We start from the raw sequence: 16,960 nt of genomic DNA on the forward strand, positions 1-16,960 counted from the left end.
GAAAGACTTAGGAACTTCCTGCCTCCATCCCCCACAGGCACTGAGTAGTTTAGAATTTCATTTAGTGAAAATGGCTTCCTTTCATATACCAAGAAACTGTGGCATAATTTCAATTAAGGTTGTTTTTTTTCATTTAGCCTATATAGCTAAAAATGGCCAACTTAAAAAAACAAACATGTTTTTTCCTGTCGCTGTATATAGCTTGCAAATTTGAAGCAACAGTATGAACTCATTCCAAATGTAGAACTCTCAAAAAGTTATGCCTTAAAAAAAAAATAATACCATCTTCGCTGTTAAAAATATTGTAAATTATGGGTAATGATTGACAGAGAATTTGTGATTGTACCCCAAAGGGTAAACTCCCCTAGAATCTTTCAAAGTCTATTCTTTCCTTTCAATGAAGTCCATCTCAAACCAGTACACTCATTATTCTCTATTGAGTACACCTAGCTACCAATTACATGAAAATGTATTATAAAAATAATTGCTTTTCATCCTCATTAACAAACTATTAGGAAGGGAAACGATGGAAAAATCATTCAACGTTTTATTAATTCTATAACAGTATTTCTAATGAATCCTCTTATCGGGTTATGTGTAGAAAAGCATTTCCCTCACCATTTTCTAGCGAATTAGGCAGCCCTTGAACAAAAGATAGATACTCCCGTCATGAACACATTATAGCATTCCCCATGGACTATGGAGACTCTTCAGCATCTGGGGGGAAAATTAAGTCTCGCCTTCCCACTGTTCCTTCTCACAGGCTTTGTAGAAGACTTAATTGAACCTGGCACACCCTCCTAGATTTTCTACACAAAACTCACTATTTATTCCTTTTTGAGTAATTACAAGAAAGCTAATGCATCCTGTAGACTGCATGTGCCATAAAGCTCGAAAGAAAAGGGAAGTGCTCTCAGACATCTCCATAAACCCACAGGGAGCAGGAGAGAGAACAAAAGCCTTGCACCTGTGCTTTGCTCCAGCTCTTTCCCTCTGGTGGATGTGGCTGGGATCTGATTCCCCACCCCCACTACCCATCTGTTGCTACAGCTGAGCCCCAGTCATTTCCTGAAAGAAATGTTTATCAGGGTGTCACCTGATTGACTTTCACAGCAGCTCGTAGTACCCACCTTTGGTTGGGGGCCAGGACACCACGGTTGGATTCCTGTCGAGGTGTCTGATTATCCACATCAATAATCTGGAATTAACAACATGGTGTTCAAGCTGGTTTGAAAAGAAGGGGGCTGTAGCTGGAGAAGTTCCTCAGCTACCTTTTAAGTTCACTAGGGGTAAAGCGAATCTACTTGAATCAATAAAATTAAGTCACTACCTGCCAAGTGGAAGACAGAGGACGTAAGCCAGTACAGGATGAACTGCCAAGTGGCTCATAGAAAAGGGCCCATCCAAGTGTAGAACTAAAGGCAGGACTCCCTACAGGGGATTCAACGGAGGCCATGTGAAGAAGGTAGAAAATGACTTGGGGTTTGGAGGCCACATAGGATTTGAATGGCCAGAAAGAGAGGATGATTTCTGGCAGGTGGGATCATATGAGGACAAATTCACAGCTGGCAATATGAGAAGTGTTTTTGGGAAGACTGTCATAAGTCGCTCCATTACCACAGTGGTTCTGATACTTGGAATCACCCCCAAAGGCTTGTGAGAACTTAAGAGAACACACGTGGCTGAGTTCCACACCTCCCCACCCTTCCTGATGGAAGAGTCTGAAGCAGACTGAGAAGTTGCACTTCTAACAGATTCCCAGAGAAGGAGGATACTGGTAGGTTAGGAATCGGACTCTGAAAACCCCTCAGCAAGAGCGGACCCTGGCTGTGAATGGCTCCACAGTCAGGCTAAGTAAAGAGTTTGGATTTTATTGTGTAGGCCACTGGAACTGCTGAATGGTTTTGGAAGAAGTTGAGATGAACGTGAGAAACAAGAGAGGTATTTTAGGAGAACACCTGACCACTCTGCTGGAAAAAAAAAAAAAAAGCGTTGTCACAGGAGATCCTTCCAGGAGGTGAGGCCCAGGGTTTTAAGACCCTAACACGATGTGGATGAGGGAATAGCAAAAGACAAGAGATGGCGCAAAAACCTACTCATTCATCCACACTTCCACTAAACTGAATTTTAGATGTTTGCATAAGATTTGACAAAATACTTTACTAGTAAAGCCTCTAAGCTAGTGGCTATCAAAATATAGGGCAAAAGGCTCACCAGAGAAGCTCATAAAAAACACAAATACTTTCCCCCACATACTCAAAAGAACTCAGAGGGGCTTGACGAAATATTTGTACACCCATGTTCATAGCAGCATTATCACAGTAGTCAAAGGATGGAAATAATCCAAATGTCTAACAATGAGTGAGGGCAAAATCAAAATGTGGCATTCCATTTAATGAAATATTATTTGGCCTTAACAAGGAAAAAATGTTGACACATGCTGCAACATGAATGAACCTTGAAGAGATTATGTTAAGTGAAATGAGTCAGACACATTAGGTCAAAGTATTGTGCGCTTCCACTTATGTGAAGTATCCAGAATAGTCAAATTCTTGGCGATAGAAAGTAGAATAGAGGCCACGAGGGGCTGGGGAATGGGGAAATGGGATGTTACTGTTTAATGGGTATGGACTTTTAGTTTGAGATGATGAAAAAGTTCTGGAGATGGGTGGTGGTGATGGTTGCATATCAATGAGAATGTATTTAATGCCACTGACATGTACACTTAAAAAGTGTTAAAATGGTAAATTTCATACGCACACACGTGTCTGTGTAATCACAATCTCCAGCTCCAGTATACACAAACACACACATCTATATACATATACATACACATCACATATTTTACACACACAATTCAAATGCCTGAGGCAGCCCTCCAACTGGAGATTGGTTTGTTGTTTGTTTGTTTTAAAGATTTTATTTATTTATTTGGGAGGGAGAGAGAGCACTAGTGGTAGAGAGAGGCAGAGGGAGAAGCAGACTCCTTGTTGAAAAAAGAGCCTGATGTAGGGCTCCATCCCAGGACCCAGAGATCATGACCTAAGCTGAAGGCAGATGCTTAACCAACTGAGCCATGCAGGTGCCTCTAGACATTGTGACTCAATTGGTCTGGGTGGGACCCAGGAGTCTATGCTCGAACACTTGGCCCACGGTATCCCAAAGCAGGTGTGGGAAGATAACCTCCATCTCAGCTCTAGGAAAATACAGCTCCTTGAAGTAAAGTCTTTTGTGAGTAAGGGGTAGGGTTCTGCTTCATGGGAGAGTTCTCCAGGTACCACTTAGACCAGAAGATTCTTTTTCCTGCCTGAGGCTATAGATGTCCATAACATGTCTCTGACTGTAAGAAATCTGAATAGAAGCCTTCATCCAAGGCTCTGCTCCCCATTAGAAGGCAGCCACGTGGAAGAGTCACCCCTCCTGCAGTTCTTGTGTTGCATGTTTTCTATAATAACTACAGAAACAGAAATAGAAAGAGCAACATAAACACAGATGATGGATTTTGTGTACTTGCTGCAGAATGCCTGGATTTTATGGCTTGAACTTTGTACGATTATTGACTGTCTGAGAGCTCTCTACAATGAGTATTAATTAATGTGAGGCAGGAAACAGTCTAGCAGGAAACAGATGGAATATAGATGAGGATAATGGAGGTTAGAGACACAGAAACAGGATAATAAATATGAACTGGGATCTGCATTAGGACCAAAATGGAGCTACCACCTCAGCTACTCTCTGATGATTTAAGCCTGGAGACACAAGATTATCCCTGCCCAGCCTGAACTTGTGCATTACCTAATTCTTGTGTAACGCAGATTTCTTCCATGAGTCTCTTTATGAACTGAGAATTATTGGATCAAATATATGTGATTCTCTAGTCATGCCAATTAGTGTTTTAGTGAGAATAACTCTGAGCTCTGATGGAAGCAGAAAGGCAGGTACCAAAAAAAGAAGAAAGATGTTTTAGTGGGTAAAGGATCTGGCAATAAAGCAAAAGGAATTTTTAAGTATTATTCATAACTGAGTATTTGATAGATATGATGGTTAACGTTATGTTCAAGTTGGCTGGGCCACAGGATGCCCAAATACTTGGTCAAACATTCTGGGTGTTTCTATGAAAATGTGTAGAAGAAGTTAACATTTATATCCGTGATTTTGAATAAAGCATATTGTCCTTCATAATGTGGGTGGGCCTCATCCAACCATGTGAAGGCCTGATTAGAACAAAGACAGGCCTCTCTCCAGCAAGAGAGAATTCTCCCACAGATTATGTTTGGAATTCACCCACCATGTTAGCTTTTCTTGGTTCTACAGCACTCTGCCAGCCTTTGAGCAAAAACTTCTGGGTCTCTGGCCTGCCAGCCTCTCCTGCAGGAATAGGAGTTTTGGAATTCTGAGCCCCCATAATCGTTTGAGCCAATTCCTTACAATTAATCTACATATATACATACATATGTCCATACATTCACACATAGATATGCAGATGCTATTGGTCTGTTTCTCTGGAGAACTCTGACTAATAGAGGTGGAAGGTAAGACCCCTGAATGTTTCTAGTGAGTTAGGAGATGTAAAATGTATGATTGTGCTGGTTTTTAAATAGTCACAAATTTTTTTTACATTCTTACCATCTAGAGGTGAGGTAAAACTCCCCTTGAATCTGGGGAGGCTTGTGACTGCTTTGGCCAGAAATTATAGAAGAAGTGTACTATGCAGTGTCTGCTCATAAAAGCCATGCGGCTTTTTCCTTGTTCAGTGAACACATGCTCTTCGAGCTCTATGAGGCCATGTAAGAATTCTGAACACCCTGAGGCTGCCATATGAGTTAAGCCCAAACCATGACAAGACGCCCTGCCTTGGCTTTCCGGTGACCGCCTCAACCGAGCCTAGCTTTCAAGTCATCTTGGCCCAGGTGCCAGACATGAGACTAACAAAGCTCCCACTTATTAAAGTCTTTCCAGTTGAGGCCTCAGACACTGTGATGCAAGACAAGTCATCCTGCTGAGCTCTGAATTCTTGAGCTGCAGAGTCCATGAACTTAATAAAATGGATTATGCCACTAGGTTTTGGGGTGGCTTGTTAGGTAGCAAGAGATCATTGGAACAATGACACTACTATTGTAAGATGTATAAATGTCAAAGATTTCTCCATTACATAGCTATAGAATATATTGCTTTATTTTAGTGAACATTAGGAGTTTATAAAGATTTTCTAGGTATACTCCTAACCTTAGTCCCCTAATCAAATTTGTACTTAAATTATTTTCAGTCATATTTTATACCTTAGGAAACTTTAAGGATATGATCTTTTTTTTTAAGATTTTATTTATTTATTCATGAGACACACAGAGAGAGAGGCAGAGACACAGACAAGAGGGAGAAGCAGGCTCCCCTCCTAGAGCAGATGCAGGACTCGATCCTGGTACCCCGGGATCATGCCCTGGGCCAAAGGCAGACGCTTAAACACTGAGCCACCCAGGTGTTCAAAACATGGAATTTTAAAAATTCATGCAATTACTACTAAGGAGATCTAGCTGATCTGGTGTGGACCCTACTTACATTTGAAAGTACCATCTTGTTGCCTATCTATCTGGAAGAGGTGAGCATAGATTTATAGTGGGCTTTACAAATCCAAGTGATCTTAGCACTTTCAGTTACAAAGATGATCAATCTTGTTCAGTGCAAGAAATATTAAGCCCTATAATATGCAAATTTGGGCTTAAAATAATTAAGAGAAAAATAAATCTTTAAAAACACATATTAGCTACTATGATAAAGTAAATATTTTATTATCCTTAAAAGTGTAGTGACAGGGGATCCCTGGGTGGCACAACGGTTTGGCGCCTGCCTTTGGCCCAGGGCGCGATCCTGGAGACCCGGGATCGAATCCCACGTCGGGCTCCCGGTGCATGGAGCCTGCTTCTCCCTCTGCCTGTGTCTCTGCCTCTCTCTCTCTCTGTATGACTATCATAAAAAAAAAAAAAAAAAGTGTAGTGACAGGGGCACATTGGGTGGTGCAGTCAGTTAAGCATCCGACTCTTGGTTTTGGCTGAGCTCATGATCTCAGGGTTGTGGTATTGAGCTCCACGTCGGGCTCTGCACTCATTGAGGAGTCTGCCTAAGACTCTCTCCCTCTCGCTTTCTCTCTCTCAAATAAATGACCTTTTAAAGAAGTATAGTTACGTAACAAGCATCAGTGGTTTGTAAGAGTTCCTTTAAGTTAATTCAACCACATTCATAATGTTTTTATAGTGTGTCTGATACTTTATTGGGTCATCTGATGAACATTTAAAAGTAAATTTATAGAAACTGACCTTGTAAATCTTCTACTCTAATGAGCGCAGTAAGATCTGCTCACTTGAAACAACTACTCAATAGTGCTTGGTGGAAATGTACATTCATGTGAGAATCTAGGAGAAAGACCTCGGAGTCTACAGAGCTTTCATGTCAGACATAAAAGAAATTCTTCCCCAAGTGATGGGAAATGCATGCTCTCACTTCTTTTTCTAAGGCATCTTAATAGTTTAAATTTGACAAGGTCCTTTCTGTGTTTTCAGCTTGGTTGGTCACAAAATGAGGAAAAGCAATTCAAAACAAAAATAAACTCCCCACAGAACTGGAATATTTTGGATCTGGAATCTTAGACTGGATAATTTTGTATTATTTTAAAATGTTACTGAATTTGTCTCTTGCTATAATTAAAAAAATGTTTATGAAAACGACTGCAGTAGATTAGTAAGCAAAATAGTCCAGGCTATACAGAAATTTGTTTTGTGTTTTTTTTTCTTAATTCTATTTAATACTGTGAAGTAAACTAGCCTTTCTTTATGCCTACTCTTCATATAAATAACTTGTCCTGGGAATTCCATCTCCCTTAGGATCTCAGTAGTCTGCAATTCTCTGTTTCATGTCTCACTGCTGTGATTTCCAGAAGCATGGGGTGTCCCCAAAGAAGGCAAAAGAAAGCTGTATTTTCGTAACAAAAACCAATTAGCCCCTATAACATATGAATTCTGCATCACAAAAGAAATTTTAAAAAGAGAGATAGATACACCGGAAAAAAAAAAAAAAAAAAAAAGGGATAGAGCAGGGACATCCGGGTGGCTCAGCGGTTGAGTGTCTGCCTTTGGCTCAGGGTGTGATCCCAGATTCCTGGGCTCAAGTCCCACACTGGGCTCCTTGCATGGAGCCTGCTTCTCCCTCTGCCTGTGTCTCTGCCTCTCTCCGTGTCTCCCATGAATAAATAAATAAAATCTTTTTTTTAAAAAAAGGGATAGAGCAGAAGCCTCTTGCTTTTGGTAAGCTTGTAATTTAAAAGAATAAGGAGTAGTCGTATATATAAATATTCCAAGTCTTATAAACATGAAGAATGTGTTTCAATACACTTACTGGAATCCACAACTCTCGCATTGTTTTACCTTATCTTTACTTTCTACAACTCTTCATGCTTCTCTCTCTGTGTCTTTCTCTTCCTGGCACCCTGACTGGTCCTACCTTCAGCTCAGTCTCATCCAGTCACCTGTCGGTAGGGAAGTGTGGTGAGTGGCTTAGCCCCAGCTGCTGGTGGGCTTGTGTTAACTGCGTCCGGTGTCTTAGGACATGCTGAGTGCCAGGCAAACTTGAACCATCTCCCTAATTCTCTCCTCCTTAGGATTTGGTCCGATGAGTTACCTAATAGTCCAGTTTCCCTTTAGGACTACAGCACTTCCCCAACCTCACCTGTTGGAGCTTGGAGTCTCTGTCTTTTGCCAGGAGGTCCCTTTTAGTTACCTACTGCTGCATAACCAACTTTCTCAAAATGCAGCGGTGTCCTATAATCACAGTTTCTTCACGGTGAGGTGCCTCCCTGCTCCTGGTCCTTCCCCCCTCCACTCCGTCTCTTTCCCTCTCTCTAACTCTCCCTCCCAGCGGTTCCCCTGCTCCCTCACCTAGGCTCATCCTTCAGGGCTAGCCACAACATGGTGGCTTGGGCTTCTCTTGCAAGATTTCAGAGTAGGTGGGTTTCTTACATAGCCTCTGGCTTTCTCAGAGAGTATTCTAAGAGACAGGACTTGGACGCTGCTAATCTCGTAAGGACTGGGCTCAGAAACTTGCCACAGCATCACTTCTGGCAAATTCTGTTGGCCACAGCAGTCACAGAGTCTACCCAGATTCAAGGGAGAGGACATAGACTCCATCTCTCAGATTGACAAAAAGTGTGAGGCCATCTTTAATCTGCCATGACTCCCCTTCCCTGAAGTCCCCATGGCTTTAACCACTGGTAGGAGTCCTGCTGTAGTTGACTAGAACACTGTGAGCAACTTAATAGAGATGTGCTTGACCCCATCTGTGTCCATGCTTCATCCAACAGATCATGCACCAGTGCTGAGGACTCAGCACTTTCTCATGAGCGTGCTGCACCGTCTTGGGCACAGTGCTCCGGCTACGTAAATGCTCTTGCTGGGAGCAGCCACCGTGGACAGTGTCCCCAGCCTGCAGTCTCCACCTTCTCTGCCCTTGCCTCACTCTCTGTGACAAAGGCTGCTCCATCCTAACCACCACCTCTGTGTCTGAGATTTAAGAGAAACATTTCCTTAAAACGCATCACTTCTTCCATGAATGGTGCCATTGCGATGCTTGTGATTTGTTTATCAGGACAATCACTTAATAGTCAAACCGGGGGCAGCCCGGGTGGCTCAGCGGTTTAGCGCCACCTTCAGCCCAGGACCTGATCCTGGAGACCCGAGATCAAGTCCCATGTCGGCCTCCCTGCATGGAGCCTGCTTCTCCCTCTGCCTCTCTCTCTCTCTCTCTCTGTGTGTGTCTATCATGAATAAATAAATAAAATCTTAAAAAAAAAAGTCAAACCAGGTATTTATCAGGTTACTGAAGCATAATTGTCTCTGTGTGTACATACGCATGAGAGGGCTGTGCTGGGGATTACTCAGGTGTTTGCAGGAAAAAGAACTAAGGGATATCAATGATCACGTAACAATAATATTTGTCTAGAGCTTTACAATTTACAAACAGCTGTTTTTTTTAACCTTCCATATGCAGTTCTCATGATTTTGACAATTGGTATTACCATTAAAAAACAAAACAAAACAAACCCTCTTTTGGGGGCACCTGGGTGGCTTAGTGGTTGGGCATCTGGCTCTTGATTTAGGCTCAGGTCATGATCTCAGGGTCATGGGATCAAGCCCCATGTCGGGCTCCATGCTCAGTGGGGAATCTTCTCTCCCTCTCTCTTTCCCTGTACCCATCTCCTGGCTTGTGGGCACACACATACACTGTCTCTAAAATACATAAATAAATCTTAAAAAAAAGAAACCACCTCCTTTGGAGAAGGTATTATTAATAATAACAGTAAGTGGCTGACATGCATGGCCTCCTTTATTTTCACAGCTATTATTTATTGATACTCATTTATTTCAAAAGTATTTATTGAGCACTGGGCACTGGAGATAAAACGGTGAAAGAAAACAGATGTGTCTGTTCTCAGTAAGCCTACAGTCCATTCGACGGATGTTAATAATCTCACAAGTCAGTATGAATTTAGAACTGTGATCCCTGTCCTAAGGGGGAGGTCCATGGTGGTTTGAGATCAACATGTGGCCTAGGCCCTGAGGTTATGACATCTGATCTGATACTGGAGGAAAGAATAGGCATTTACCAGGGTTAAGGATGGGAGGAGCCCATGTTCCAGATGGAGCTTTTTGCAAAAGCTCTATAGTAGGGGAAGGGGGGTTTCTTCCAAGAACCGAAAGAAAGCTAGTGTGCCTAGAGCACAAACCCGATGGGGTAGGATTAATACTAATCCCACTTTACAGATAAGGAAAATGAAGGCCAGGCTAATAACATAGCCAGGCAGGAAGTGGCGAAGCCAGACCTGGAACGGAGCTGTTCTCATTCCTCAGCTCCTATTCCTCCCCTCTGGCAGATCAGTTTCTGCCGTGTGTTCAAGGAGGCTAAAAATGTAGCACAGCCAGGGTGGGAAACCTACGTTCTAGGCAAGAAAGCCTGGAGCTGCAGAAAGCATGAGTTGAGAATTTTGAGTAAGGCACCTGAGTTCCTGTGGAGAGCTTAGAGAAAGTGCAGTTGAAGAAGGAGGAAGAGGAGGGGGAAGGGAAGAGGAGGAGGAGGAGGGCGAGAGGAAGAGGAAGGAGAAGAAGCAAGAAAAAAGAAAAGAAAAAGCAAAGGGCGGGGCTTGTTCTGTGATCAGGATTCTGATTTTGAAACACATAGAGGTCAGTCAACCAATCCAGTCACAACTGACCATAATTCTAGGGTTTGAACAGTCTAATTTGTCACACTTTTCCTCAGTGGTCTTTACAAATGGGACCCACGTTCCTCTGAATAAAGCAGTTTCACTTTTCTCTCCTCTGGAAGGTAGGGCTGAAAGGACTCAATGATGCATCCAGTTCCTAGTGATTCATAAAATGGCAGGTCTTCCAAGTGTGCCCTGAAATCCAGAGTTGGGTAGAGCAAAGCCCATCAGGTCCGCAGAGACTGACCTCTACTCTCTAGGCAATCAGGGACTTAGGAAAGGGGAAGACCCAACAAGGGGACTCCTTAAATAGTGATGGTTAAAATGCAAATCTCCAAGCTCTATTCCAGTCCTATGGAATCAGAGTCCCTGGAAACAGGGTCTGGGAAATTGAATTCTTTTTTTTTTTTTTTTTTTTTGAAATTGAATTCTTAACACACTTCCTAGGGACCAGTAAAGGATCTGTAACAGTGAATGAGTCAGAATGCAAAGAAAGATGCCTCCATCTGACCTCAACTATGTGAAATACCCCAAATGAAACTACTGACTGAACTCAGTCAATCCACAAAATTGATACATTACAATAAAGTATTGTTTTAATCCACTAAATTTGGGAGTGGTTTGTTATGTAACAATTGATAACTGACACACAACCTCAGTTTCCAACTGGCATCCAGTTCTCTTAAATCCCCATGGACCCAGATGCCTTGCTTATGTGACTCTACCATTTTTATTACATGTTGCCAAGATCATTGCGGAAAAGAAAAGAGGAGAAAGAATAAGAAAAGAGAGATCTTCATGGACCAGCCCTGGAAATGGGATATGTCCCCTCCACCCACATTTTTGGGGCCAGAACTCACTCACACGGCTACACCTAACTGCAAGGAAGCTGGGAAAGATGGTCCATGAGGAAAGGAAATGGGTTTAATGACCAGCTAGTCAGTCTCTGTCTCATGAACTGTCCCTTGTGAGTCTCTTTCTCTTTGGTATGGGGGTACAAATAACTAAACTAGACGAATATCAATATATTAGGGTCTTCTGGTTCAACAGTCCTGTCATACTGTATTTATTTTTCCTTCTCCTGATCCTCACCAAAATGATATCTGGGTGTTTGGGGCTGGAAAATGGGTTACCTACATAACCCTGTGGCTTGGGACAAGGAAGCCTCAGATCAGCCCATATGGGTTCTAGAGAGAATGCCTGTTTTGCATCTAGAACCTGATCCTGCACACACAGTCTAGTCCTGTTTGGCATTTATGGATGTTATGCTCTTCACTTCAGAGCTCAAGTTAATGGTTTAGCCCGTCTCTGCCTTTGGCAACCTCTTGGATAAAACCCATGGATGCCAGCAGTTCAGTGTCTTTCTTAGGGCTTCCATGTCCCCTCGGTAGGGACACAGTGGAACGTCTACCTTCCCCAGACCCCAGTCCTTCGTGCTTCTTGTAGGATTTGGAGAATATGGTTCCCTTTGGCTTGGATCCATTAGGTTGCACATAAGCTACAAAAAGCTTTAGGAGCCCAGAATGGCCCAGAAGGAAACTGAAAAGAAATAGGAAGATAATCCCCTCCTTTGAGCTGTCAGCATGACTTATCACGGAGGACAATACCTCCTTCTCTGTGGATCCTATCTTGTCTCTTGACACTAAGTGTATAATATTTACATAATCAGAATACCTTATTTTTTTCATTGAGATGGGCTTAATTCTTTTTAAATCTCTAACAAAGCACAAAAGACATATGTAGAAAAATACATAAAGGCAACTAAACTGAATAACTTAAAAATAGGATATAGCCAACAATTTTAAGAGGGAAGTAGAGAGCAAAAATATGTGAAAGTTCTTAGCCATCACTGAGGCAAGACAACAGCATATTCTGAAACAGAAAAATCAAGAACTATAAGTATCTGTATTTAGTTTGGTTATAATGTGAAGTACCCGACAAACAAACACAAAAGCAGCAACAACAAACTTTGGCGACTGGAAATTGCAATGGAGGGTAAGAGAAAAAAGAATCTTTCCATTTCAGAATGCCTCTGCATGGCTGAAGTTTGAAAACTCCCATGCAGATAATACTTCACTGAGAAAACTCTATTTTTGAATTTCAAAATAAAACAGGAATCCTCATCAATAAGGAGATGCTTAACTAAAATATATTTACTAACTCAAATATCCACCTTGAGGATAAAAATGAAGTAAATATATAGATTCTGACAAGTAGGGGCATCCATGATGTAGAGTTAGGTGACAAAGTGAGTTATAGAACAATGGAGTTAGGATGCCTGTTTATATAAAAATTACACATGTCCACACACACAGTTGTAGGTCACGTGTGCAAAGACACCTTTGTGCATATAAGACAAAAAGTCTATGAACTATACCTCAAACAATTTGGAATGTAGAAAAGAGAAGATCTCTATTTTTTGTATTTCACACTTCTCTCTTTTTTTTACTTTTTTTAAAAAGGCAATATATATGTCCTACTATAATTTTTAAATGTGAATTCATATTCTGGCATTGTCTCTTACAAATGGGGTAATACGGAGAAGTCATGCAACCTCTTTGCACTTTGGTTTGCCCATCTTTACGCAGAACTTCCACCCACTGCCCAGCAGTGGGTGCAGCTGAAAGGCACAAACTATCCTAGCAGCTCATAGGGATTCTATACAAATTGCGTTCCTTTCCTTTTTCTTCTTCCCAAGTGAGAAATGGCAATCTGGGCGACTCAGGAAGAGGGGTGAGTTAGGGGGTGGGAAGTGGGGGTTGGAGGGTGGAGGGATGATTCAGACAGTGTTTAAAAACAGCCCTCAGATGCACATGTACGCAGTCATCAGCTCCCAGATAACAACCTTCCCCTTTCCTGCAATTTTCTTCCCACTCCCACCACCATCCATTCTCTCCTAGACTCTTCTTTGTATTTATTTTAACCCAATTTTATTTGTATAAAATGAACAGTCGTTATTAAAGTGTTCTAAGATGGGGGGCGCCTGGGTGGCTCAGTCAGTTAAGTGTCTGCCTTCGGCTCAGGTCATGATCTCAGGGCCCTGGGAATTGAGCTCCGCATCGGGCTCCCTGCTCGGTGGGGAGTCTGCTGCTCCTGCTGTCTCTCTACGTGTGCGCTCTCTCTCTCTCAAATAAATAAATAAATAAATAAATAAATAATAAAATAAAACATTCCGAGATGGAATAGCCCCTTTTTGATGCTCCCCTAAGTCATCCCGTTAGTTAATGGTGACTACTTGACCTATGAAGCTTCTGCAGTATAGCCTTTACTTTATAACTTTTCTCTAGTGCCTGACACCATGCCTGACACATGGTAGTTGAATGACTCCCAGAAAAACCTTTCTTTCTTGGTCCTTTCCATAATATTCCTCCTTTTCCTGTGCCAGGACCATACCCTAATTATGACAAAAAAAAAAAAAAAAAAAAACATTTTCAAGAAAGCTATACATCTAAAACATCTGCGACATATTTGCTTTTTAATACAAATGTGCCTCTAACTGGTCCCAAGCTCAGACTGGGGCTTAACCATGTGTGGAAGGAGGAAAGTGAAATATTTCCAACTCATTGAATTTCTCTTCCCATAAGTACTGCCTACTTAAGCCCAACCACTCCTAGGACTCTAGGTTTCTGGCTTTTGGTAACTGTTTTGAGCGTTCCTTGTTAGTCTTACTTCTTTGGCAAAGAGATCAAGAGGATGATGGTTGGGACCCCGCAATCTCAACAACCAAAATCCAATCCTACTTTAACAGTGTGTCATACTGCCTACCCTGGGTACCTGAGGAAGATATCTATCTGCACAGAGAGCAAAGTCAGACAATTTCACTTTTCATTGCCATGAGGATTTTAACCCCATCCCCAATACAGAACCCAGGTGAGCTAGACTGGACTGCATTGGAGATACTCTGTGCCAATGGTAGATATAGAAGTAGCCTGACAGCTTCTTCCTAAGACTTGACGTCCTGGTTTTATTTATTTTATTTTATTTTATTTTATTTTATTTTATTTTATTATTATTTTATTTTATTATTTTATTTCATATTTTATTTTATTTATTTGAGAAGAGAGAGAGCACATGAGCAGGGGTAAGGGCAGAGGAACAAGAAGATTCCCTGCTGAGTGGGGAGCCCATTGCAGGGCTCCATCCTAGGACCTTAAGATCATGATCCCAGCTGAAGCCACACACTTAACCACTTAACCAAGCCACCAAGGCGTCCCTGACCTCCTGGTTTTTAAATCTAGGTCCTTGAGAGGAGCTACAGGACAACTTCCTGCAGTCTCTAAATTTTCTTCCCTACAGCTGACTCTGGAATTGCTTGGTTTGGCTTTGTTAACATGACAATAATTACAGTCATTTTCATTAATTGCTCCCTATTTGAGCCTAATTGCCATGATGCACAATAAAAATTATGCACATCATTCAATGTGCCATATTAACTTCAGACTTTATTTCATTACAACATTAGACTTGGTTTATTTTTACATATGACTGCGCCCGTGGTTGGGTTATTTACACATTTTTAAAAATGAAGAATAAGACATCTATCGATAAGCCAAATCCATGAAATCAGCAGGGAGCCTCACGAGGCACTGAGACAGAGTAGAGCGTTGTCTTCTCTCTCTGCGCAATCCTCTTATTCTTTTCCCTTTCTCCTGATCATCTTCTATTTCTCCATACATAAGGTAGAAGAAGATCCTTTTTCACAGGAGGTTCCTGAGTTCTTATGACCTCCGTTCAAGTGACCAGCCTCAAATGATGGCTCTCTTTGAAGTCCAGTTCCAAATTCCTAGGAGAAGGAGCCAGGGTAATCAATCCTGGTTACCTATGTCTGGTCCAATCAGCTGTGGCCAATTGTTGGGGTGAAGTAGTTTAAGAAGAGCTTCAAAGGCTCCCAGCCTGTGGCTGGGTGGATAAGCATGGAGATGGAGGTGAGCTCAACTTCCTCAAGCCCTCCCCCAAATTGGGATGATAATGCAGAGAATATGTGGGAGATAATGTGGGAGTTATTGCAGAGAATCTGTCTCTTAGAGGGTTTGGTGAGTGTTGCAAGAGGCAACGTTTGCAGAGCACTTTGCACATTCCTGGCATATAGAAAGCACTGGATATAATATCTATCATTATTGTTGTTATCTCTTTGGGTTCTTAAACCATTTATTTTGAGGTTTGGGGAAAGATACATTTTTTTGAATCCATAAACTCCACCCAAAAACTTATACAAATAACCCAGGAACCTCTGAAATCATCTCAAAAAGCTGTGTTTATTTTTTCCAAAACAAAACAAAACAAAACAAAACAAAACAAAACAAAACAAAACCCTCTGAATAGCAGCTTAGGAATCTTCACAAATTAGATCCAATTTCGGAGAGCACTGAAAAGATAGCATGTAATATTTCTGTTATCCAGCAGAGAGCAGGCTTCCCAAAGGTAAAGGCTCTGTTGCAGAGACATGGCTCCTTCCAAAAAACAAAGGTGATTCCAATGAAAGCAGACTGTTGGCTTTCAGAAATGCAATAGTACTATCACCTTCAAGAAATATAAGAAAGAAAATGCATCAAAACATTTTTAAGACCCAAAAGAATTCTGGCTGTGACCACATAGCTTCTTGTCACACAGCTTGGGAAATAAACAAAAGACCTGACCAGTGGCCCTAACCACCCTTATCTTTGTGTTTTCCTCTTATCGTCACCCTTTCTTATGACAACACCTTCAGGAAAGCTATCTGTGACTAAATTTTAAAGAAATTTAAAATCCTAAGAATTTTAGTTCACTACAAACGCAATAAAAAATATGACTGTTACTGAGAGGTCAGGGGGGCTCAGTCAATTAGATGTCCAACTCTTTTTTTAATATATTTTATTTATTTATTTATTCATGAAAGACACACACAGGGAGAGGCAGCAACATAGGTAGAGGGAGAAGCAGGCTCCCTGCAGGGAGCCTGATGTGGGACTCGATCCTGGGACTCCAGGATCATGACCTGAGCTGAAGGCAGATGCTTAACTGCTGAGCCAACCAGGCGTCCCAGATGTCCAACTCTTGATTTCTCCTCAGGTTATGATATGATCTCAGAATTGTGAGATCAAAGCCCTGTATTGCACACCTTAGCGTGGAGCCTGTTTGAGATTCTCTCCCTCTCCCTCTGCCCTTTCCCCTGCTCATGCTCTCTCTAAATAAATAAGTAAATAAAATCTTTTTTAAAAAATGTGGGGCTCCTGGGTGGTTCAGTTGGTTGAATGTCAGTCTCTTGATTTTCACTAAGGTCATGATCTCAGGGTTGTGAGATGGAGCCCCGCATCAGGCTCTGTGCTCAGCTGAGAGTCTTCTTGAGATTTTCTCTCCCTCTCTCTCTCCCTCTGCTCTCCTCCATCCTGTTCCCTCTGCACTCTCTCTCTCTAAAAAAATTTAAAAAGTGAACTGTTACTAAAAATGGCGTTTGAATTTTCAGATGCCCACCAGGACTCATATTACAAGAGGTGGAGGATTAGTGGTTTATTTTTTTTAATATTTTTTTTAAGATTTTATTTATTCATTCATTCAGAGAGAGCAAAGAGAGAGGCAGAGACACAGGCGGAGGGAGAAGCAGGTTCCACGCAGGAAGCCCGATGTGGGACTTGATCCTGGGTCTCCAGGACCACAGCCCAGGCTGCAGGCGGTGCTAAACCGCTGTGCCACCAGGGCTGCCCAGATTAGTGGTTTAAAACAAAGACATTGAAGGCAGAT

The 16,960-nt window shown here is 41.9% G+C and overlaps 1 long non-coding RNA gene across 2 annotated transcripts in view; it reads right to left on the bottom strand.

Annotated features, from left to right (window-relative positions):
• Positions 1–16,960, bottom strand: part of LOC119867824 — a 125,210-nt gene that overhangs the window by 32,936 nt on the left and 75,314 nt on the right. The window contains exon 4 of one of the 2 annotated variants that reach the window (XR_005384663.1): positions 14,733–15,763. The exons of the other annotated variant lie outside the window; for it this stretch is intronic. This is a non-coding gene — a long non-coding RNA (uncharacterized LOC119867824). Of the gene's footprint in view, positions 1–14,732; positions 15,764–16,960 lie in introns of those variants that run through there. 2 annotated transcript variants of the gene reach the window in all.

Source organism: Canis lupus, chromosome 36 (genome assembly GCF_011100685.1).
Source record: "Canis lupus familiaris isolate Mischka breed German Shepherd chromosome 36, alternate assembly UU_Cfam_GSD_1.0, whole genome shotgun sequence".
NCBI classification, from domain to species: domain Eukaryota; kingdom Metazoa; phylum Chordata; class Mammalia; order Carnivora; family Canidae; genus Canis; species Canis lupus.